Here is a 24,869-nt window from a genome sequence, read left to right on the forward strand (position 1 = left end):
TAAGGCTCCCAGGGATATCCTGAAGGAAGTCAAGAAGAACCAGAAAGATGATGCACTCTGTAGCACGTGACTTACAAGGAAGGTAAAGGATTTTTTCACAGTGAGGAAGGTCAAACACTGAAACAAGTTGCTCAGAGGCTGCAGAATCTCCTGTTGCTAAAGATAGGCAAAACTCATCTGGAAATAGCAAGCTGACCTAACTTTGGAGATGGCCTGGTCTAGCAGAGATGTGAACTGGGCGATAGTCAGATCTGCCTTCCTACCTACCTATTTTATTATGCCAATGACTGTAATTAAAGTCATCAGAACTAGTATTCCTACAATACACTAAATTCTGCATTGCTTTCTGCTTGACAGTGCAGGACAGCAGACCAGAGAAAAAAGCAGAAAGGCACAGGAATTATTTCTTTTACCATATAAGTTACTAGCCTAGATTTTACCATAAAAGCAAAAATGAAGTCACAGAATATTATGCATGTGTAAAAATGAGAAGGGGTTATATAGCGGCATAATAATAAACCCCTAGTACAAGTAATAACATTAAACAGAAATGACATTTCTCCTGTCCAAAGCATCCCAATTTAATTGTTGAGCTGACTTCATAGAACAAAGGATGATTGAGCAGGAACTTAGAGAAGAAATGGAGACAACAAACCAAATGGAAGCAAAGAAAGTCTGTTTATCCAGCCAACTCACATTTCTCAAAGTCCCTTCAAATATTCCCCTTTTTCCTGACAACAAACATCAAAAATGTAAAGCATAAAGGCTACAAAATAGTGTGGATATTGGAGCCCGATCAAGAACCATCATGAGTACTAAACATGTTGAGGCCTGCTAGAAATGTGCCATCCTTTCAAGACCTGGTGGTGAATGAGGCCCACAGGACTCTCAGAGAAATACAGCTGCACCAACTACTTCTGTCAGAACATTTTGAGCAGCATGAGAGCACAAACACACCTCCTCTGCTGTCATAAAACAAAACATCCAGTGCATTGTATGTACCCCAAATTATCTACCCACTCAAATTCAAGAGTATACACTCGAGCTGACAAGAAAATTTTACAAACTAAAAAGAGCGGAGAAATAAAGCAACAAATCCAGATCAGTTTTGTTCTTTATGAGAATTAACTGAGCCATCAGTTTTAAAAATGAGTATCTGAAGAGAAAGCTGTCCTTTAAGCTGTCCTCTTTATGTAAGATCATAACTGTTCCGTAAAATGTGCTTGCACAATCATAAGATGTTGCACAGGTGTGAACATCGACATACTTTTGCCTACAACTCAATAAATAAATAGTTTCTCTTCAAGTTATGTTTCTTTTTAAATCTAGCAACCAGATCCAGTACATATTGTCTTCATTTACTACAAATAGTAGCTTAATACTTGTAAGTAAGAAGGTGGAGACCAGTGATGAGTGGTGTCCCTCAGGGGGTCTCTACTGGGACTCGTACCATTTAACGGCTTTGTTAGCAACATGGACAGTGGGACTGACTGCACCCTCAGCAAGACTGTGGATGACTCCAAGCTGAGTGGCATGGTTGACACGTTGGAGGAAAGGGATGCATTCCAGAAGGACCGTGAAAGACTTGATATGTTGGTCCATGCAAAACTCATGAAGTTCACTAACAAATGATTTCTTCCCAGTCAAATTACTGCAATATTTTTTGTTTACTTTGGGAAAAACAATATATTAATCTTTAATATATCTCAAACTTTGGAAAATATCTCAAACTTTTTCTCAGCTGAAACTGACCAAAAAAGTTATCTTCATGTAGTAGAAAGGAAATGTCTACTGTGAATAAAAGCTTCCATCTAAAATAGTTAAATTACAAACGATGGAAAACTCAAAGAAAAAGGTCTAGAAAGAGATGCAGGACAACTTGAAAAAACAGGCAAAATTGTCAGATTCCCAATATAATAAAAGCTCTGTCATTTCTGTTCTTCTATTTCAACCAATGAAATATTTCAGCATTTTTGGAAATATGCACTTGAATAATTAGATCATTGAGGAACTGGAGTTCCTCGATCTTGTTATCATTTAAGATTACATACAACATCATAATAAATAAAGAATAAAGAACAGAATATAGAAGCCAGACAGACTTGCATTCTTTAAAATATTTCTTTACTGTGTTTTGAAGTCATTTGAAAGCCTTAGAAAGCATGTTATTTGGCTAAAAACATGAAAGTAATTTACGAAGAAGCCTTAAAGAACTTCCCTGAGAACAAACTAAGAAGAGGTTCAGGTTAAGTTGAAGGTTATATAACTGACAGAATAAGTTTTTACTAGGGGTTCCGAGCTTCAGAAAAATCAGATTCTTTCCATAAATGGAAGAAAAAACATCCTGGAAAAGTTCCAGACCTAGAATTATCAAGCCAGTTTCAGCAAGATTATTCTCTTCAGTTTTTATAAAAAGAAACAGATGGATGTTCTCTTCATTCTTGCAACCTCATCATAAATTCAGATATCTAACACTCATTATTCCTTGATTCATCAAGCTACATTAATGTTTTAATTGCCACAACACTTGACACCAGAGGTGAAAAGAAGAAATTAGGTTAGGTTTCAGAGAGCTGAGAGAGCAGCTGAATCTTGGCCCCACATGTTATTCCTGGGCGGAGCAAAAGAGCTCTAAATCCACTTACTAGACAAAGGAGGCAAAATCCTTACTTAGACAGCACTTCTGAAACCCAAGCTCATTTTGATGTCTGCTTTCTCATGCACATAATCTTGTTGAACAGTTTGAGGCTTGTTTGTCAGATGTTCTGGGCATTACAAGTTGCACTGCTTGGCATCACTAAAAAATAAAATAAAGCAAGAAGACTTGATAACATAAGCATAGATAATACACAAGATTTTATATACACACACACACACAAATAGAACAATTCTGAAGATATTCTTGGACATGCTGAAACTGTAAGACTTTTAGACTCTAGAACTTCATCTTGCCTTTCATGTTGAAGGAGTAGCTAATAAGAAGGTTAGGTATTTGTGCTAGGATGTCTTCTGTGCCTAATACAGCATTAGAAAAACTCCTAAACAGCTTTCTATTTCACAAACTGGGAGGAAAGAAGGGAGAAAATAATTTGGAGTATTTCTTAAAACACTATGAACGAAGGCAACTTTTCTTGATTGTTGTGCTTTTATGACACCTTGCTGTTGAAGGTAAGACTTAACATGACTTCTTGTTGTCAAAAGCAAATCTTAACATGTTCAAACTTTAACGTAAAAAAGGTGTAATTTTTCTGATAAAGTTATGTCACTTTGACACTGCATTCATAGAGTACTTCATCATTCAGGACTTTAAAGCCACAACATCTAACCAGTTATTTCCCATTCTGAAAAGATGTCAATAAGTAACAGCCCTCTTTTGCTTCCTTCTGATCTCAAGGCTGTATTTCACCATATTCAGTTCTTCAGTTGGACTGTGCATGTACTGAGTAGACAGGTTTGGAAAAAGAGGTAAAATGGTTATGTGGTAGTTTTTGCCTCATATAACTTAGCTTATTAGAATATGCTCATCCTGCCTGAAGAGAGTTCAGTGAATTTCATTTACTCATCACACTGAACTTCACTGAGGGGCAAGGTTACTTTTGATTTATAAAGATGCTTACTTTAAAAAGGCTAAATTTAAGGAAAAGGCAGTTTAGGATTTGAAGGTTTCCCAGAGTGTTTTCAAAAAAGATTGGAAAATAAAAAAATAATAAAAAAAAACTCATACTCTCAGAAAACCATTAAAAAACACTTTCCTAAAAACTTGTGTCTCTAGATATCTGGGAAGTCCAGAGGACTGGGAAGTCCTGTAAATAATAATTGTTTGTTCCAAATGCAATTTCAAAATCAGGTAACAAGTTATAGTTTTGTTTCAAAATATTTTGGAGAACATTATTTTTTATGAATTGAAATTTAACATTATCCTGAAAGCATTTCTATAGCAACTGGAATCAATTCTGCTTTTACTCACAATATCAAATTCCTCACTCGTATTAGTAAACAGTAATACTTTTACAAATAATTGTATTTTACTAGATTACAGTTTAAAAAACCAACATCAATACACACACATGTACCTATATATGTATCCATCACTGCATTATTTTCACTACATGTGGGATTCTTACGAACTAGAGATGTACAGTTAATTCTTGATTTCCCTGATCTCTGTAACAAGCTGAATGGCTGCATTACTGGAAAGAAAATGTAATATGTAATACTAAATGAGTTCTCAATAAACTATCTGTTTTTTGTTTTTTAACCTTTAAGATAAACTTGGAAAGTGCATATTATACCAAACAGAAAACAAGGTACTGGGCAGATATAACCAGTGGGGAACCTCAGTATGATAACAGCATATAGTATTTTTAGTAAGTTTTCTCTCATAAGTGCAAGACAGTGAATGTTTGCCAAAAGAATTTTACATCCAGGAGGGTTTTTAAAATATGAAAGATACTTTTAAACTATGAAGAGAATTATAATTTTTGCCTAATATTTAGTAACCTTCAGATACTGTAATTCCACTTCAGATCCTGGAAAAACATTCTGGAGACAAATATTAGTCTACCACTGGATAGTGAAGAGGAGGAACAAAATTACATTTCAAGGGGAAACTGTTTTAATTAGAGTTACCTTGTACACCTGCACAGCAGTCACCTTCAGTACAGTGTGAGAAAAAGTGTTACACTTCACAACCATGTTTATTTTTGTTACCATCGAATTCTGAGTCCTCAAAGCAAAAACCTAAATTTTGCTCCCAGCCATGATTACATTGCCATACTTTTATGCTACTCTAGCATAGGAAACTAACTTAAGCACCCTTAACTGGATGGCTGTATGTATATCCCAGGACAAATGAGTCCCTTGACACAATGGTTACATACTCATCCATAACATTTATGATTAAAGGAATCCTTCATGGGTGTTCTATTCTTTCATACCTTTAGGGTGCCATAAACAAACTATTCAACTGGGTACACTACTGTCCTTTTAACAGTTTTATCATAAGAAATGGGCTCATATGATCCTGAAAGAAATCCCATTGTATCAAAAAGTAAAGTGAGTCTAATCTCACAGGGAGCTGCATTTCCTTATCAGTCCTTCTGCAGTTTCATCGATCTTTGCCATTTAGAAAGAATGCCCAGTCACACTGAGGAGCAGACCTCAACGATCTGATTATCAGCCCAGCAAATTAAAGCTACTGACCTGTGCCATACTACAATTTCATGCTCATTAAACCGGATGGCACACAAAACCTTGAAGTCTATCCAACAAAGATCCTGATCAGACAGAGATTCTGATTCCTTCACAGAGCCCCTTCCTTTGACGAAATGGAACAAGATAGAACCTCACAAATTAGAGCTTTGAAGAACACAAAAGACCATTTGTAGTCCCAACACTTACCTAGAGGAGTTGTTCAACAACATCAGATCAGCACTCTTGGGCTGCTGAGTCACTTACCCATTGCCACAACACTCTGACATGACTTAACATAAGGAACAGCAGCAAATCACTGACCTCAGGAAAGTGGTACTTCAACAGGAGCCCATAAAACCTGGAGTCTATAACCAGTAATAGATGTACAAATGACCATTTCTACATAAAAAGGGCACCTGATCAAAATGTCTTGGAAGCCAACACTTCTTTAAAATATCCAGCTTGACAAAATAACCTGTCAGGTCTAGTGAACGTTTTTTGTGAAATAGATGATACCTTTAGAAGTCTATTTCCTACCACTCTTCATCATTCTTAAAATGTGGGCTCTAACATCTATGCATCATTTGTATCCCATCAACCACATCTTCAGTACATACAAGTCTGCTTTTACAGGGCCAATCCAATTTCTCAGTAATATTTCAACAACAGTTCCATTCCTGGCCAAAAATTCAAGCAAGTTTTATATTAATTAATAAGATGTTAATTTGGCTACAGGTAATGTATGGGAGGATATTGAGAGAGTTAATACATATTTACACCTTTGAAAAACAAAAATATCCAGATCTCTAACCTTATAAAGCAAGTGAAGAGTGCGTAGTAAAAAAGGTGGTGCTTATCAGTATCACTTGATTCAGTTGGTATTTTCCACAGTAGAAATGCATTTTGCAAGTGAAAAGGTTTCCATCTACTGACCTTGACATTCATCAAGACCATACTGTGATTTATACCAAGAATTTCAAGCCTTCATCTTATAAATAAACGTAAAATACAAAAAACAATTATGCTTGTGTAAAATTCTATTTTATCTCTCTGTAACCAGGTTTTGTCTATGCTACATATTTCTGTGCTTGAATACAAGTCAAAATTAGTAACAGGTATCATTTATTTTCTGACTTTTCATTATCTTGACATTTTAACTTTTATATATACACACACACACACACACACACACACACACACACTCAGGCTTTGATTTTATCTAGGGCTTCAACCCCACAGTTGATTATTAGACAAGTACACTCTGTCTTCCAGAATAGCTGTTCAAGAAATAAGCCAGCTAAAAGAATGTATTTTCCATTCAGCAAATCAAAATATTGTATTCAAAAAAAGCAGGATTTTATGACAAAGAAAAACATCTGATTAGGGAAGAAAATGTAGCACCATGTGCAAATGACAGAAAAAAACACATATTAGAAGAAATCACAAGCTCCAGTGAAGAACAGTAGAAAGTAGAGTAGAAATCTGAATTTGGTGGTTTTGAACAATTATTAACACTCAGCTTAGATTTTTATTATTGCTGAAAAAGATAAGCAAAGAACTTTTTTTTTTTTTTTTTTTTTTTTCCCTATAAAAGGACAGTCACAACTTTACACCCAATGCCATAGCATTAGCAGTTTAATATTAGCCATTGGTCTAACCCAGATGTGCTTTTCAGTGATCATTGAAAACTCACTTCACAGAGCAATTTGTTGGACTTAAATATAAATTATACAAATGCATCAACTTAGTAGTTTAGTTTTGTTTGTTTGCTTTTTTAGCACAAGCATTAATTAGCATTACTTCAACTAACCACCCCGGTGTTTTACTGCCCTTCAACATATGCACATCAAAGAAAGTCAACTGTGTTTCAAGCCAAGCACTCACTACTGCGCAGACTCAAGTACTTTGTATGCAAGTGCTAAAATTTACACAGAAGCTTTCTTTTAAGCAAAGTAAAAGGCTCAGAAGAAGAGAAGGTCAGAAAAGAAACCAACAAAAACACAACATGAAAAATTTCTGTTCTCAAAGGCGGCAGATCTGAAAGAAAAGCAAGAAGCCCAATTCAGCTATGCCCCATGTGCACAAACATGCCCAGTAAAGCATTAAGAAAAAAGCCCAAAGACATTTTGATGAAGTGGGAATGACATAGCTAAACGGGCTGATAACAAAATTGTAATTTCCCATACAGGGCAGATCTCCATCAGCAGAGTTGCCCTGCAAAAGGCAGGACTGGTTCCCCCTGTGCCTCCTGCACACTAGCAATGGAATTCCTTCACGTCTGCAGCAAACGAAGCTGCTCACTGGGCCTTTGTGATTAAAGCAGGAATGTCATAACCATGGTGGTCTAGACCGCTATAAGCAAAAACAACACATGGCAAAACGAGTGGCCCTTGGTCTGAAGTGGCTATGGTCAGGATGAGGCATGCTTAGTAGGTAGTACCTTGAATACCTTGTGATAAACACATGTGGAGAAAATAACACGAAGAACACTAGAGTTAACTGAATAAAAGGTTAAAGAAAATAAACAATATTTTTGCAGCTTAGCATTTATTTGTGAACTGCTGGTGCAACTATATGCTTGACAGGAAAGCTATGAAGCTTTTGGTAGCTTGACAAGACAATCTACAGGCTTGAATGAAATGTTCAGCTTAAGGAATTAGAATAAATCTGATGACTGATATGCTACTGAACGTGACAGGCTGTCATCTGTTTTAAACAGGATCTCTGCTAGGATGTACTGAAAGTGATTTTTTTTTCCATTGCCTTAAACATACTAAGACTTTTTCAAATGAATTCTGGCTAATCTATTAAGACAAAAGATCTCCTCAAGCTATTGCCATTTAAGTAAAATAATGAAATAGCCATTTGGCTTACTTACATAATTAATTCATGCTGACACTGTACTTCTGTGATTTACACCCAGTCCACAAAAACATACAACAAAAATGATTATCTTACTTCCCAAGTTAACTATAAAATCAGAATATATGAGCAAATAAGCGATTAAAGCAGTTTATCTAAGTCCTATTTATGTATATGAAACTCTCTATATGAGTATCGAATTGTTTATCTGGTATCAAGACAATGAAGTACATTCTTAACTGATTCACGAAAACATTCCTGTACTATTTTTTTTTCATGTTATGATTTTATATGAAAATAGGTACAAGGGTTCTCCTACAGCCTTTTCAAATTATGAAAAATTGATCAACAGAAGAGCTGTTCAACAGCTTTCAAACAGTTCAAAAATTGATCAACAGTAAAGCTGTATTGCAACAGATAACTAAAGATAAAGAACACTAGCTCTAATTTTAAGCTGGCCAGACCCTAAAATCCAAACGGTTAAAAATCATCATACATATTTTGATTACTTTAAATATATACAAATAGACACACATATAAACAGTGTAAAATAAGTTAAAAATCTTTGGGAGGCAATTTAAGGAAAGATACAAGCATAAAAAACTTTGGTAAGATCTAGGCTCAAATATGAACATCCTTCCTGTATCAGACTGTAAATCATTCCTGTATGAATTACTGGAATGAATCACCATCTCCTTCCAGAAGTAATGATTCAAATCTATTCTACAAACAAGAAAAAAAAGGAAAAAGGGGTTTTGTGACACCCATCTGGAATCTGTGCCTTAGATACAAAGAAATAGGAAAACTGATCACTGCTGGATAAGTAGTAATGTCAGTCTGAACAGCACAACATTTACAAAGCTAAACAGGGAAGCAAGCACAACTCCCCAGCTCACACAATCTACTTCCAAAGGGAAATAAGAATAAAATCACCACCAAAGCCATTCAGCTTTCAGAAACGGCTGTCACCAATGCATACAATTTAAAATATTTTAGCTATCGATTGAATTTCCCTCTAAGATGCCTGAATCATATATCAACTAAAATTTTGTACTACACAGGAACAGTATAGTCTATGTTGTTTATCTCATAAATGTCAGTATTAGACCAGTTTCTCCTGCTAATTTCCTTTATTGCTACACAAAAGTACCATAAATAGTGGTAATTAGCCCACAATTAGGGGTAATTAGTCCAGCAGGAAATCTGTTTCTAGGCATCGGCCAGATAGTCAAATACATTGGGTATATGCTTACAAACAGAAAAATTAGCATTTTGTGAGATGCTTTGCATTAGATCTAGCAAGCTTATGGCTCTGAATGAACACTGAACTCTAAGCATTAAAACTTTGGCCTTTCCTGCTGCTAAGATGCAAATTTAAGCTATAAAAAGCTCAATGACCTCATGCAAATTAGTTTTCCATGCAAGACTGCAGTTGTCAAAGTGTTCTGTTTCCCCCCATTTGCATTCGGAAACCATTCAGACCTTAGAAGACCAACACAGGCCCCTTCCTATCAGTTGCTGTATCACACCTGATCAATACAGAGGATTTGAAGTCCCTGCTCTATGTTATTTCTTGTTTTGTATGAGTTGTTTCAAGGGCTCAGCGCCTAAAAGCTCATTCCCCACTGAATGTAACCTGTTAACAGAAAAACTGTAGTAGGGAAATCTCATTCCGTTACAGGCGATCTTCAATAGCTCTTTGTGATACCCTTCACTGTTAGGAGAAAACTCTATTACTTCTGCCCATACCATAATTTGGAATTACTGTGTTTCAGTTACCACCTGAGATCTTTTAGATCAAAAGAGGTGAAACCAGACCCTAGAAGCCCTGCATCTTCCCAGAGCTTCCCACAACTGCTGGTTCTACATATTTGTCATCCTTCCTTCAGACTTCAAGATCTGCTACTAAACATTTGTTGTATTCCTCTGCTAAATGCTTCAGGCACTACATAAAATCTAAATGGCTCTCAAAAGAAGCAGGTGCTGATACATAAGGAAAGCTGAACACACACAGATGTGGGTCTCCACTTGGTTGAGGGCAACTGCCAAATTCTACCGATGCATCAAGCATAGAAAACCATTTGCTATCAGTCATCTTTTCATGATCTCTATACACTGGCAGGTGCAAAACGTTTTTTTTTTTTTTTAAAAAAAAAAATTTAAGGCCAACAAGCTTAAAGAAGGCTTGTCTTTTCTTCCCCACCTTTTAGTGAGCAGCAAACCCATCCTGTTGACTCTATCACTCATTTCATGTTTCATAGAAGATTATTAAGCTCTTCTTTTGCTTCTAAGGGCAAACAGATGTTGGAATGTCACTTTCTGGACCATTTGTCTTCTCAGCTCTAACTTGTATTTCATGGAAATTTTTATCAACAGACTTTTCCTGAAAAAGTCCCCTCCCTCTCCAAAAACCGAAACAAACAAAAAAAACACACTCCTTTGACAAGAACGTGAGCTAAAACTTAGTAATCCTTCCCTTGATGGCAGTAAGATTATTACATAAACACAAACCAAATCTTTATATTCTTCTACAGCTTGCTTTTTTTGATAATATTCCTGCCTGGCACCATACTGGTTTTTTGCACTTGGGCTATCCAAATGATGCACTTTCCACTTGGCTTCAGGTAGGTGATTTTTGCTTCTACCATCATATTGTCCAGGGCAATATCCTCAGAACTAAAGGTACCATCATTCTCATCATCATGTTTGCATATTTTGATATTTGAAGAAGGATAACAGATAGCTCTGGACACTTGGACTTCTGATGTTTTGCGCCATGCACTGTTTGCACGAACTATTTTGTTTTTTGGTTCAGGAGGAAGGAGGCTGAGATGAAACTATTCTGCCTAATCTCTTGTCTACTTGGACTTTCACCTGCACCTTCTATCTCCACCAAAAATGAAAGCCTGTACTCCAAGATCACTTTCAGAGGCTGAATTCTAACTGCTTTGTTAGCAAGGGGGTTAGCTTGGGGTTTGTCAATATTGTCTAAGTGTTTTGCCCAGATGTCTGCCAGAAACCGATCTCCTCAAAACTGCTAGCTTGTAACAACAGTTAATCCCAATTCAAACTCTTCTGTGTTTTGTTGGGTTGTTTGTTTGTTTCCTTTTTTTTTAATTCCTCTTAAAAACACATCACCGATCTGTTTCAGGGACAGACTTCAGAACTCATTGCACATATTATCACAATGGTCTGATAAGGTGACAACTACATGCAGTTGGCTGAAAAATAAGTGATATTTTAAAAACTTAAAGTGCTTTAGAAAAGACTAGTGCTTGAATAAGAATACTTTCTAACTGTCTCAACTTTTGCCAGCATTTATTGATCGCAGACACAAAGAGAAATTAGAAGGCAACTTCAACTAAATGTCTAACAAACACATTTGGTTGCACTTTGGGAGAGTGAGTTCCAGACATGACCCATCCTTCAGTGCTGTATTGCAATTCTCTAATGTGCCATCTTAAAAAAAAACCATGATTTCATTTTTGCAAACCATAAGTAAGTGACTATTAACCATCAAAACAAATAAAGCAAACCAAATTATACCATTTCAGCAGAATTATAACTCAATAATTTATTTCTGACAAGTGTCTTCATAATTTCATCTCACTTTTAACCCCATTCCCTAATGTCTGAATGCAGGTTTCACATTCATAATAACCAACACAGAGAAACACATTCCCAAAGATTATTTCTACTTGCAACTTAGCCTAGTAATCATATGGTGATCAGACAAATCTGCAGTCTTTGAGAATGATCTTACTTTCTTGTGCTATAAGGTACTGTACAGGAGTGTGACTGCAGAGAAATATTAGTCAGAGCAGGAGCCCTGGGGACCCACACCCTTTCCATTGTTTTGAAGTGTAAACATAAGTCATTTAGAATTTCAAATAAGAAATGTGAGGTACATGTTAAACAAAGCACGTACCTTTTACAATCACAGAACACATCTGGCAGATCTTTGAAGTAAGTACATACTTCTTGGCAGCAAAAAGAAAAACAAACAAACAAAAACCTCACCACAACAACAACAAAAAAACTTACTACCTCTTATTATCTCTAAAATATTATCTTGCTGGGTCCCTTTAAAATTAGGAGCTGTAACTCCCATTTTCACGTAAAATCAGCACCTTATTACTTAGCAACTGTTCTCGCACTAGAGTAGTAACCGGTCTACCTACAAGACTGCACCTGGTAAACTTATTTCTAAATAAATTGTTTGCAACTCGCATATTCTTAACAGTTTTCCAAACAGCTCACACAGATGTGCACAAACCACAGCCACCCCATCGACTAGTTGAGCCACATGCCACAAAGCAGGGGTGCAGACACACCACGCCAAACGTGGAATTTGCAGGATAAACTACTGCTGATTTTGAATTTATGCACTGTGCTGCTCAACAGTTCTCAGTGCTCAAACACAGTTTCAATGGGATTAGTAGTTAGCATCAGCAAGAAAAATAAAAATAAAAAATAACACCAAGCACCAAACTTGAATCTCATACTGGATGTTTAACTAGAAGCCCCCTGGTCACCCTAGGTGCAGCAGGGCAGGCACAGCCGCAGGGCCAGGTGCAGATCTCTGCAGCAGGTGCTATGAGCACAGCCCATGCCAGGCCCGCTGCAGGCACAGGCTCCATCTCGAGGCTGCTGGCACTGCACTGCGAGCATCGAGATTCCCACCCGCTAGCTCATGTCTCTATTTGCTAAAGAAGTCCGGCTATTCAGTCCTGGTTCAGCAGGAGCCTGTCAGCCAAATGCATACGCACATACCTGCTGAATAGGGACAGGTGTATGTATATGAAATCTTCTATTATCCTTTAGGATTTATAAAATGTGGCTTGAAAAGTGTCCTCAAACCACCCCCCCCTTTTTTCTTTTTCCACAATAAGCAATGTACACCTCTACACTCCTGATCCAGATGTAAAGCTTTATTGTTCTTATAGCAAGCTATAAAGCAAATGCAGATTAAATCAGAAAATGACTGGAAATCGATTGCATAATGTCTGCACGATTTGGGGCATCAGTTACAGGTGATCTTCACTTTCCATAGAAAGGGATTCCTCAAATGTCCAGAAGCAAAAATGTTTCAGTAGGTGACCACCACCGGTCACCCAGGGTATTTCTGGGCTGTAGCAACTGCAGCTCATGCAGCTGCAGCATGTTAAATTGTATACACCAATTTGGCTACCACTGACACATTATGTGCAGCATTTCTCAGACTGAGGCATTTAACACCCTCACCTTAGTGACCCCATTCTGCCTTCAGGTCATATATGGCAATGAAAAAGAGCAGGATATGTGCCCATGGGTTAATATGCCCATTAACCAAGGCCATTTAACATGAGGCTATGCAGTAGAAGAGAAGCTGTAGCAGAAAGAAGAGGCGGTGCTACCACTTCTGTGCAGCAGTCCACATAGTTCCCTGAACTACGTCTGAACAGGCTTACTACAGGGATTGGAAAGGAACAGCTGAGAAATTAGCAAACATGCCCAACTGGTGATCACACCCAGGTGGCAAGGCCAACAAATGGCTGACCAGGCACAACAATTATCTTCTCCAAGGCATGCCTAGGAAGATCATTAGATAACTTAAGACTTGGTGCATGAAAAGAGATGGCACAAGAAAAGGGCAGTGGTTCCCCAACTTCCCCCCTGCTTGTTTTCTTTGAGCATCTTGTCCCCTACTCAACACCAAGTTTAAGCCAGCTAACTGGGGCTGAGTGCTGTAGGAGGCAAACAAACAGTGAAGTCAGGGTAACAGAATCATGGAAATACTTATATCCCTCACATAGTGCATCTCTGTACACCTCTGCAGGAAGAGATAAGATGACTTTAGCCAGGAACACTTGGAAACAACTAAGAGGTCATTGCAGCAAGAAGGCAGGAACAGAGCTGGGAGCAACAACACCCAGGCACTATGGGCAGGGAGATACAGCGAACAACGACACCAGTGAATCCACACAGCCCTACCTGGGGCCCTATTTTCCCCATTTAGTTTGTCCCTCTAAAAAGACAGTTGAAGACACTAATGGACAAGCCACCTACAGTGAACTCGGGTAGAAGATAGCTGCAAGCATTGCAGGAAGAGAACAGAATGCTTCTTTGCCTTTTTTGTTTTTGTTTTTGTTTTTTTTTGGAACTTGAGGGAAAAACAAAATTGAATCCTTAAAGGTGGATTTTCATTTGCTAAACTAAGATTTTAATCAAAATGCATTTTAAAAACATAACTGAGTACAACTACGGGGTTGCTGCTGCCTCCCTTAAGGAACAATGACATCAGTCGAGAAGGATATAGGTGTGGAACCACATCCTTTTTCATCATATGTAATCAGGTGCAAAGTGAAAAGTTTAAGTTCAGGATTCCTGTGGTCTAATTAAAATAAATACTATTACGAACAGATAGACAAATATAGATCTGTTAATAACTGTTTGTTTTTCTTCAGATACAGGTCAAGTGAACTGAGGTATTTAACTATCTCAAGACTCATTTTTATTCTATCTTAAACTGTTTTCACTGACTGCAGGCTCATGGTATCCTGACAACCAGCAGCAAAAATGAAAAAGTGTTAAAAAGTTGATTAGCATACGTGAAAGCAGATATTAATTAGTATCTGATATTAATTGTCCTACTTTGATTATTGAGTAACAGAATGTCCTTGATTCCACCTGTATCATTCATCTAGTGATATCTGGAATAAAGACATTCAGTATAAGGAAATATTTTTGTAGTTCTGTCAAGGAGGCAACGCACTTCAAAAATATGTAAAAATACCAACTACTGTCCAAATGGAACTGTGTAATTTTACTAGCATTTTTATCACCCGCCCAGGAGACAAAAGTACGTTTGTACTGTTTTTACAGTGGTCTAAGTACAGACTTTTTTTTAAGGTACCGGATGACATGCAGAAAATGCTGAGATTCTGGCTGAAGTCAGTCTCTCACATTTGGGATTTCAGATTTATTTACGTTTAAAGAATATCTTCATAGAAAATCCATATTGCTAGCTGGCCCTCTACTTGTATAAATAATTCTGTTGCCCCATCATAATTAAAAGTAGAAACAAGCACTGCACAATTATGTCACAAAACGAAAACAAAGCTTGCCTTCACTGAAAAAAGAATATTCTAATAAATGCTTTAGGATTACATTTTCTGGAAAAAAAAAAAAATAATAACCACCTAGATCCTGGAAAATTCAGAAGAGAGAAGACGCCGCCTACTGCCACTATCTATATCACATCAGCCCAAGATAAAGCAGCCAAAGGAGAGCTGCCAAATGCTGATGGTGTCTAAAGGCACCCAGCCTTTGGAGCTTTCAGAAACACTGAGGAACACATGAAAGCTCTACTCAATCTTCCTGCTGCTGGCCAAAGCACTGAAGGAAGCAGCCTTTCCTTGCCATTCTCCAGAATAATACTCCCTTGGTGTCAAGGGCTATCAGGGAAACTTTTTTCTTCAAGCTATCTGAAGACAAAATACGGCATGACAAAGCTGCTCCCTGTTTACAGCACACTACCAACAGCTGCCACCTCACCAGGGCAGGGAGAAGGAACCAAACAGTCTCAGGGAGGACAAGGCAAGGAAACACAGAAGACTGTTTCTGGTAACCAGCATCTTAATTCTGTTCTTGTGCCTCAACTGAATAAGTTTCCAAATATAATTTTCTGTCCATGACAAAAACATAGGAAAGGCGATTTTTTAGTTACCTTCTCCATAACATGTTTCTTGCCTTCTTTTTTTTTTTTCTTTCTTTCTTTCTCCCCAGCAAAACAACAGAAAAAGATGCCCTACAAAAACTAGGAATGTGTGCCCCAAATAAAAAGCTGCACAACTCCAATGGGTTAAAAAACAAACCACACACACATTTTAAAGTTGTTTAGTGTTTAAGGTCACTTTAAATCCTAGAACATTTGCATCATTTTAAGTCAGCAGAAAACATTCATCAGATCTTCAAGTTGTGGTGGCTATTTTCTAATGCTATTTTCCTCATTACAAGGAAGGTACTAAGGAGCAATGATTCCTATAATGGTTATAGCAAACTCTTTCGACAAGGGAAGCCACATCCTAACATTCTGATAGAATGGAAAATTGAAAATCTGCCTGTATCCCTGCACAGGTACCCACAAACACACTATAGCTTACTATGATGAAAAATACTTTGTTTCTCACATTTGTATCTAAAAATTTACATGACCAAGTTACCCCATTCTCACCTACCAAGCACCTAACGTTGCAAAATCCTACAGAACCTGAAACTTTATTTACTTGAATGAGTCACAATGACAACGCATTGAGAAACTGCATCCTAAGGCAAGTCCAACTGTAAATCAAAAAAAATAGAAATTAAGAACTGTACTTGACAAAAACAAATAGTACCTAAAACAATACTAATATCTTTATTATACGATGGGTATAATTTATGCAACAACAAGCACAAATGACAGGACACTGCATTAGAATATACACATTCTTCACATTTCATCATCTAATCTCTCTTATTGAGGAATAACTGATCACTTAATAAAATATGTAACTATGTATCATATTTGTACCCACAAACAAATACCATTATTGAGAGAAATGAATACTTAGAAAATATTTATTTTTGCCCAATTGCTAACAATGGCATTGAAATGACCACTAGAATGTCTTAGAATAATTTCCTAATTATACTCGGTATTCTCCATTCTCTAATTACACTCTGAGGGTTACTACAAGCTGAGTTACCATTTTTCTTGGTACGTTGGCTTGCCTTTTTACCAGTCATTTCAGCTTCTACACCTATGCTGCACTGACAGAAACAAACAAACAAACAAACATAGTTTAAACTGGTATTTTATTTACTGTCAGATGTAATATGTAATCAGCAATAATGATTTCACTTTCCCACCCATTAATACATTAGAATGAACAAAGAGAGAGGGAACGAATATATATATTTGGAAATAGCATCAAGAAAGAAGGCTAAAGCAGAACTGAATACTCCCAGAAGTAACAAACCTAGAACATTCAAAACAAGAATCAGTGTTCGTAATACAAATATTTATAAACATATTTAACTTGCGTACTATAAACTGAAACAAGATACAATAATATTTTTAATTGTGCCCTGCCAATAAATAAATAAATAAAACACTTTTCCCTTTTCATTTCTATGCATATCAACTGCCATGCTTCAGAAAGCCCTACTCCCTTTTACAAAGTGAATCCAAGCTTAGTACCATCTGTTAAATTCACAACTAATGACAGAAGCTCTGGGTTTGGTCCCACAAAGCAGAATTCATACACACATGCAACCATGAAGCAATTCTTCAGCACTCGCTTTACAAGTGGACATTTTTATTTATAAAGTACAAATCAACGTACATTACTGGATCTGTGCATTCTTAAAAGACCATTAAAATACAGTATTTACTTCAAGTACAATAGCCTATCTTGCTGCATTAAATTCTCTTGCAGTGGGAATACTTCAGCATTCCCAGAATGGTTGGGATTCACACAAGACTATGCTCTTATTCCATGAATTCTGACAGGAGCTGCCACCACCTTCTTCCCAACTCACCAGTAACCAAACATTTTAATCCTTCTTTGTCCTAACACTACCTTCCTGAAGCAGATTAGATCTTTCTAATTTATTTCACACTTAACATTTAAATTAGAGCATAGCTGGCTGGAATATTACTACTTAAATGAATGTGTAACTTAAAGATCAAATTATGTCTTCAACAGATTTACATAAAAGGACAGAAAGGATAACATTTGTCTACCAGCATGTTATATGGATCTCCTTATCTCAATTTACTATGGATTTTGCGATGCAAAAATTAATGCCCTTCGGGAGCTGAAATCATTACCAATTACTTCTTCCAAACCTAGAGCGTAATCCCATGCCACTGTAAAGGTAAGGGCAAATGCCAGAAATCATACTTTCAGGAATATCTGCCAGTTGCAACATTACTATGCAGAGAAATTAATAGGCTGCACCCCAGAAAGTTTTTGTTTCTTCCTTTAAGTAAGCTTTAAAACATCTATTGCCCTTCACCCTCAGCTCACGTGTATCTTCCTTCTTTCAATTCTAGTGATCAGTTAATAATTTAATGATTCTTTCCACAAAAAAATACCAAAAACATTCTTCCCTCCTCCTCTAACCCCTTCCAGCAAGGTCTGAAAATTTCCTTACATTTCTACCAACCTAGACACCCTAAAAAACTAAAAATTCCACAAAATGTAAAAAGCTAGATCTGGGCTACAGGGTGTCAGCACTATAGTCCTGCAACTGCTGGTAATATAATGCATTGTGTTTGCTAGCTGCAAGATACACAGTAAGCCTGATACACTTGTTTTATTTCTTCATGGTCAAGAAAATCAGGTAACACCATAATCATGTATTTCTAATTCAGCACAATGTAGAATGATTTCTAAAAACCAGGGAGATAGAAGAACAGAATGCAAAGACCAAGAGCAACACTTCCTTTTCCAAAAGGGGTAAACTAATGATTAAAACGGAAATGAGGTGAATCAAGAAAAAAAACAACCAACCAACAAAAAACCCCACAATGAAGTCTAATTAGTTCTCACATGAAAATTGGTGACAGTTCTTTTAAAAATTCATTTGCTACCCACTACTATGGGAGAGAAAGTAGCTCCCATTACAGACTATAATGGAAATCAGAAACAGGCCATAAAGAACTTTCAATATCATTATAGGAAAACCTGCAGTAACCTCAAAAAGGATATATAGAAATGCATACAATAAGTAATCATTTATTAAACATATGAGATTATACAACCTTTCTGACCACAAGATCTACTAGTTTGGATTGAGCCCCATCAGTCCAGGCATTTCAAAGAAAACTAGACAAAACATCTAAAACTAGTGAAGAAATGGCTAAAAGGGTAAACGGATATTCTGCTCCCAGATGTTGCCTCTGCAGGCAAGTTTATCAGGAAGAAAAGTTCTAGAGGGAGATGTCATCTCCCCAGTGACGTTATCACTCTGTTACGTGAAGCTGTGTAGTCATTGCTGCATCCCAACTCTGCCTCCGTCCCCAAACCTGCAGCAGTAGCTCTCCCTTCATAACTTCTGTACGTTGATTTTACTGCCCAGCCCCTCCACTCACTGTCTATACTGCAACTAGAACTGCAGTAACTTCTCCTCCGCTGGTCACTTTCACGAGAATGCAATTAGCATCCATCGCTTCACCAGTGATGGGCAAAAGAGCCCATAGCCATCACAACCTTGGTACCTCCTCCATGTATAGCTCATTTTCATGCATCTGCTTAACAGCTGAAAGACTTTGTTGTGAATGACTACATTTTGCAGAGCAAACAAAACCAAAACAGAAACAGAGTTGTCACTTCACCCAGCATGTTTACCTTAACAGTTAGGACTTAGTTTTAGATATTTTGTGAAGTTTTAGAAAAAAAAAATAAGTCATTGCCATAGTATATTTAGGCAAGCAAAGAATATAAAGATAGTGGTTTGGGATTGAACCAAGGTTGTATATTCCCAGAGTAGCACGGTGGGCCAAGAACAGACGCTCAAGGACAGACAGAAGGCGGGTGAATCACAGTGCCCTAATACCCACAGGCCTCACAACCTCCAGGATTCCCATTTCTGGAATTGCCTGAGCCAGAAGCAGCAGCTCTACAGTGGCTAAGTGGTTTTTCTTCCATGCCTAAAGCACAGTAATGTAAGACTGTTCTAACTGCAGCTATAACTTGCAGAAGTATTACAACAGACACCCAGCTGCTGCAAGGCACGAGGCATTCCCAAACGAAGGGTCAGCTAACTCCAACAGCACCCAGCTCCAACCACCTCAAACCCCTGGAGCTACCTACTTCTGGATGCCAGCAGTGCTGCTCCACAGGCAGCACGGAGGTGCATGCTGTCGCAAATAAAACAGGCCACAGGGTACTCACACAGAACGGATGTTTTTTCTCTGAACTGCTCACACTACGAAAGCATTGTTGGTTTCCCCTCAAGTGAAACTGACCTTTACAACAGCATCAAGAAAGTGGGTTTGTATGAAACTTACTTGTCCTAGAAGCTGAGGTTTAAAATTCATTAGAACTTCTCAAAGATGCTTTTAAAGTCGTATATGTTCAAAACAAAAGCACAGGCTGCAAACTTTACTTTGGCATTTTCGGTGCATGTGGCTTTTTTTCCCTCTCTGTAATGCAGTACTGGTCAGAGCACCCTCCACAGCCTGTTCTCAACTGACTTACAGATCCAGCTTTGACCTGCTGAACTTGTTTGGGAAAGGTTTCACTTCGTAGCCTCCGAATAACCTTGCCACCGGCTGCCCCTCCTCCGTGCAGAGGCCAGCCTGCCTGCGTCCCCCTTCCTCACTGCAGTGAGGCCAATCGAAACCCCAAGCCCTACACCCCAAAGCGAGCAACTCGCTGCCCGACTTCTCCGGTTCGGAGCCGGGCGGGGTGAGCTGACAGCCCTCGGGGGAGCGGAGGGGAGGCTGACGGAGCCACCGCCTCGCCGGGGGCTGCTCCGGGGCTCCACAGCCCGCAAAGCGGCGGCGGCGGAGGCCCGGCGAGGAGGAGTGCGGGGCCGCCAGGCGGCGAGGAGGCGCTGCGGGCAGCTAACTGCGGGCAGCCCCCGGGGCACGGCGCGGCCCCGGGTGAGGGGCCGGGTTCCAACGCGAGCGGCCACCGAAGGAAGCGCCCCGCCGGCCCGTTACCTGCGCGCTCCTCCTGGGGCTTTGTTGTGGAGGCTGCGGCGCCGGGAGCGGGCGGGCGGGCCAGGAGGAGGAGGAGGAGGAGGAGGAGGAGGAGGAGGAGGAGGAGGAGGAGGAGGAGAACCGAGCCCAGCGCGCCGCCCTCGGGAGCCGCGCAGCGGCGAAAAGAGCCGCGGGCGGGGCACGGCCCGGCCCGGCCCGGCCCGGTCCAGGCGCGGGGGCTGGCTCCGGCTCGGGCAGGGCAATGCGAAGCGGCCGGCGCCGCCCTGTGGGCGGGGGGGGGGGGGGGGGGGGGGGCACCAAAACCCGGGGGGGGGGGGGGGGGCCGCCCCCCCGCGCCCCCCCCCCCCCCCCCCCCCCCGGGGCGGGGCGGCCGCCCCCCCCCCCCCCCCCCGCAAGGAGAACGGCGGGGGCTGCGGCGGGCCGGGAGCCTGCTGCCGAAGACCCACCACAGGAACGTGGGAGGTGGCGTCTCTCCAGCCCCTGCTGGCCGTGCACCGAGAGAAGTCGTTGTCTTCTTGGTGGGCTTGGCGCTGGAATGCTGCCCAGGTGGGCTAGAAGCGGTATTTCTTACCGGTAATGCACGTAGTGAGCGCACACGGAGAAGAACACATCGCCAAGGCTACTGAGGAGAGCGTAGATCCACACTCACCGGCTTGGGAAGAGGCCATGTGAAAATGGAATTAAGTCTGGAAGTGCATTAGGAAACCTGTACAATGGGCACGCTGCTCTTGGATTGGAGTGAGAGTAGGGAGGGAAATGTGCAATATATGAGAGACTTTCAGCAAGAGTATGTAATGGTGTTGGGGTGAATGGATTTGTTTTTCTGAAGACTCTGAGACAGATTTACTAGTTTCCTAATAGCAGAGGTTATTTTCTAAGGATATCATGTTATTCTGTCAATGCATCTCTATGAAAATGACGTGCATTCTGAACGGCTTTTTACACTATTTTGTTTGCAATTTGTTTTTTAACGTAAACCTTTTTGTTGCAGTGACACCTTGTGCAGAAAACAATTGTAACTAAACAGTTTAGTTTCTTCACCATCTGATCAATTCCAAATTCTTTTTACCATTGAACTACTACAGAAAGTCCACCATAATACTAGATTTACTGTTTGTATCGAAGGGTGCATTGCACCGTGAGACCTAAGTCCCTAGAATAAAATAGGCAGTAATGTTTTGGCATCTGTTTTTTGATGATACAGAACACTGGAGACACGATGATCCTGCTATATTTATTGAGCAGCAGTCTCAAAGAGCAAAACCAAGGGAACTAATGCAAATGTTAATGAAACATTGAAGTTGAGATTTTAATTACTTAAAGGTCAGCGTATTAGAAGTTTATTAATTTTAGGGAGTTATTCTGTATTCCCACAGCAATCCTAACTCTGCTCTTACATATATCAAAGAATTCAAGTTACTGTTTATTTGCTGACGCAAGCAAATTATATAACGGAATACTAGACCTATTATTCTGTTTTTCAGTTACAAACTCCATATCTTATCACTTTATTAACACTTCTGTGTATATTTTCTATGTTCTCACACTTTAGCAATAAAAAAACTTTGCTTTTCTATTATTTTTGCTCTGACTTATCAAAGGCTACATTTCATTTCAGCCTTGGAATCTCTAGCCACTTCACAAAACCTGCACACTCTGCAAGCTAACATATACTTCATGAACAGACTTAATGGAAATACTTTTCCAAAGACACTTTTAAAAAGCGTTGACTTCCAAATACTAAGGTGCCTGCAATTTGTTCTCAAAACAGGAAAATGCGTTTGGAAAGGCTTGGCAAATGATTCTCAGAAAGGTGACTGAGGACAATGAAAATACTGCAGTTTCAAAACGTTATGCACAAAACCCAACTGTAGGTTTCTGAAGAATCATTCCTTCTCAAAATATTCCTCATTGTACAAATCATAGCTTTTTGGTTTGTATTAAAAACAACAACAACAAAAAACTATTTCTCAGTGAATAAAGTAGACAGTTAAATGACATGAATCCTGTTTCTAACAGGCTTTCATTATTTTACGTCATTTATTTCTAGATTCTCTGTCTCAGTCTAGCAGTAACCTTTGTATTTCCATCCAGCCAATCTAGAGAGCTGTGACTTGAGAACTCTCTCACAACACTATCTGAAATTGTCTCTGACAGTACTGCTTTCTGCCTTTATGAAATAGATACTGGTATTTTAATCTCAATCTAAAATACATTTTGTCTTTTACTTAATTTCCTCTTTTACTAGTTAATCTCTTTGATTACTTGAATTCTAGCCATTAGAATGCTGTAATGCTGTCTCCCTTATCTATCAACTGAAGGTATTTCCATCTTCACTTTTATAGTAATTATGTATGCCTTTCTTCACAATGGATTTTTTATTCAATTTTTTTCCTCTTGTGGAAAAGATGTAGTAGTATTAAAACAAAGCCAAATCTCTCTTGTACCTTTAAGGAACCTTTCCAGGAATGGAGGGTAAGGAAAACCAGTATCTATTCTCTTCAGCTCTGCTATGATACATATATTCCTTGAGTCTGGGCCATGAAATGACGACTTTAGTACTATGCCTCTGGGGTGCCCAGGATTCACAGTGCCAAGGACTTTACCTTAAAGTCACTGGCTCAGTCTTTCAGTGAACATCTGGAAGCCTCACTCTTCCTAATCTAAAATGTATGCAGACTGCAGACTGTAGTTAAATACCTATCTCAGGCATGAATAGAGTGTGTAAGAATACTGTTTGAACATATTAAACAGACCCAGCTTAATATGATTCATAAGGACTAGAAAAAAACTGTGTACCAACATGTGCCTTTAGTAGCTGTGCAGCAGGACTAAACATATGCAACTAGTTACAAATTATCTATACTTTTAAGAGACTAGTATAAACTGATGCCCTTGTAAGGTAACAGTAATCTGTTTTGTTTGTTCTCTAGGTGAGAGAAGTTAAAACATAACGATGTAAAAACTACCTTTCTTTTCCTTCTCTTCTGAAGAAGTGCCAGCAAATCTAGTTTCCTAGTTCTACTTCAAAATGTCCAAGATCACGAACAGTATTCGGAATCACTTTGAAGATCTTGTGAAGGATTTCTCATTCAAAATTGATATCCTTGTCTGTGTTAACACTGTAGGTCTGTCAGCAAGAAAGCAAATAAATAAATAAATATCCCCAAATGTTTAGGTGATTGGTTAAACAAGCAGTCAAGAACTTTATTCAAGAGCCATTCCCTTAAAATCCATCTTCTTAACGCTAATAAATGTTCCTTTGAAATCAACAGTAGCTCTGCTTTCTTCCCAAAACCAACCTAATCATGCTTGTAAGTATCCTCTCACTGTTAGAAAGGAGCAACGTTGAACTCAGACAAGGCTTTGCTTGAATTAATATCAGCAGTATTAGAGGCTGTGAGATATGTGCAGAAAGAGGAAATGGAGAATGTGGGAAACCACAGTAGTACTCAGTTAGGGGGAAGACAGAAACTGGAGTCATAAGGAAAAAATATTTACTGCTAGATGCTGGCAACCCAGGGGTTTGACTAGTGGAACAGGGTCAGTGATACAACAGGAAAAGCAAAAGACCACCTGTGATACTGCATCTGCTTTTGGAGGCTCCAAATCCATAAAATCATTTAGGTATTGAGTTACTGATTAAGTGTGTAAGCTGTAGTTTATTAACATAAATGCTATTATGAATCTGGCACTCAGTATGTCTCTGCCCTGAGAGTAGATGTCCTTGGGTGCTTCACATCCACACAGGTAGCCTGTCTTCCGCTGCATAGCCTCGCCCACACAACCTCTGCAGAAGAGCCTTTGGCCCACGCCACCCCCTTGTTGTTCCCTGGCATCTTCTGGCAAAGTGCTGGTTGGCCTAAGCAAGAATAACGGTGGGGACTGTCAAAACCGGGTGTGATTGTGTCCCAATGCTGGAGCCCATGCTGTATTTACTTTACCATGAGGGACCTATGGGTCCACATAAGACCCATAATAGCCACTCAAAAGACCTGGGTCCAACGAACACTGAAGAGCTGAAACCAAAGTCCAAAGGTCTTCAAAGTACAGTATGTTTCTGAAAGATGGTGGGTGAACCAAATGGCACCCCCGATCCCTCCTGGATGTAGAGCAC

The 24,869-nt window shown here is 39.1% G+C and overlaps 1 protein-coding gene across 2 annotated transcripts in view; it reads right to left on the minus strand.

Moving 5' to 3' along the window:
* Positions 1 to 20,841, minus strand: part of MIPOL1 (mirror-image polydactyly 1) — a 190,167-nt gene extending 169,326 nt beyond the window's left edge. Inside the window, exons 1-2 of one of the 2 annotated variants that reach the window (XM_035326966.1) lie at positions 20,753 to 20,766; positions 2,646 to 2,797 (exon numbers count right to left, since the gene is read on the minus strand). The gene's annotated coding sequence lies outside the window, so the exon portion shown is untranslated. Of the gene's footprint in view, positions 1 to 2,645; positions 2,798 to 20,752 lie in introns of both variants that reach the window. The other variant, XM_035326968.1, reaches the window with a different exon arrangement.
* Between the last annotated feature and the right edge of the window lie 4,028 nt (positions 20,842 to 24,869).

The sequence above is a fragment of the Oxyura jamaicensis genome, chromosome 5 (genome assembly GCF_011077185.1).
Source record: "Oxyura jamaicensis isolate SHBP4307 breed ruddy duck chromosome 5, BPBGC_Ojam_1.0, whole genome shotgun sequence".
In the NCBI taxonomy this organism is placed as follows: Eukaryota; Metazoa; Chordata; class Aves; order Anseriformes; family Anatidae; genus Oxyura; species Oxyura jamaicensis.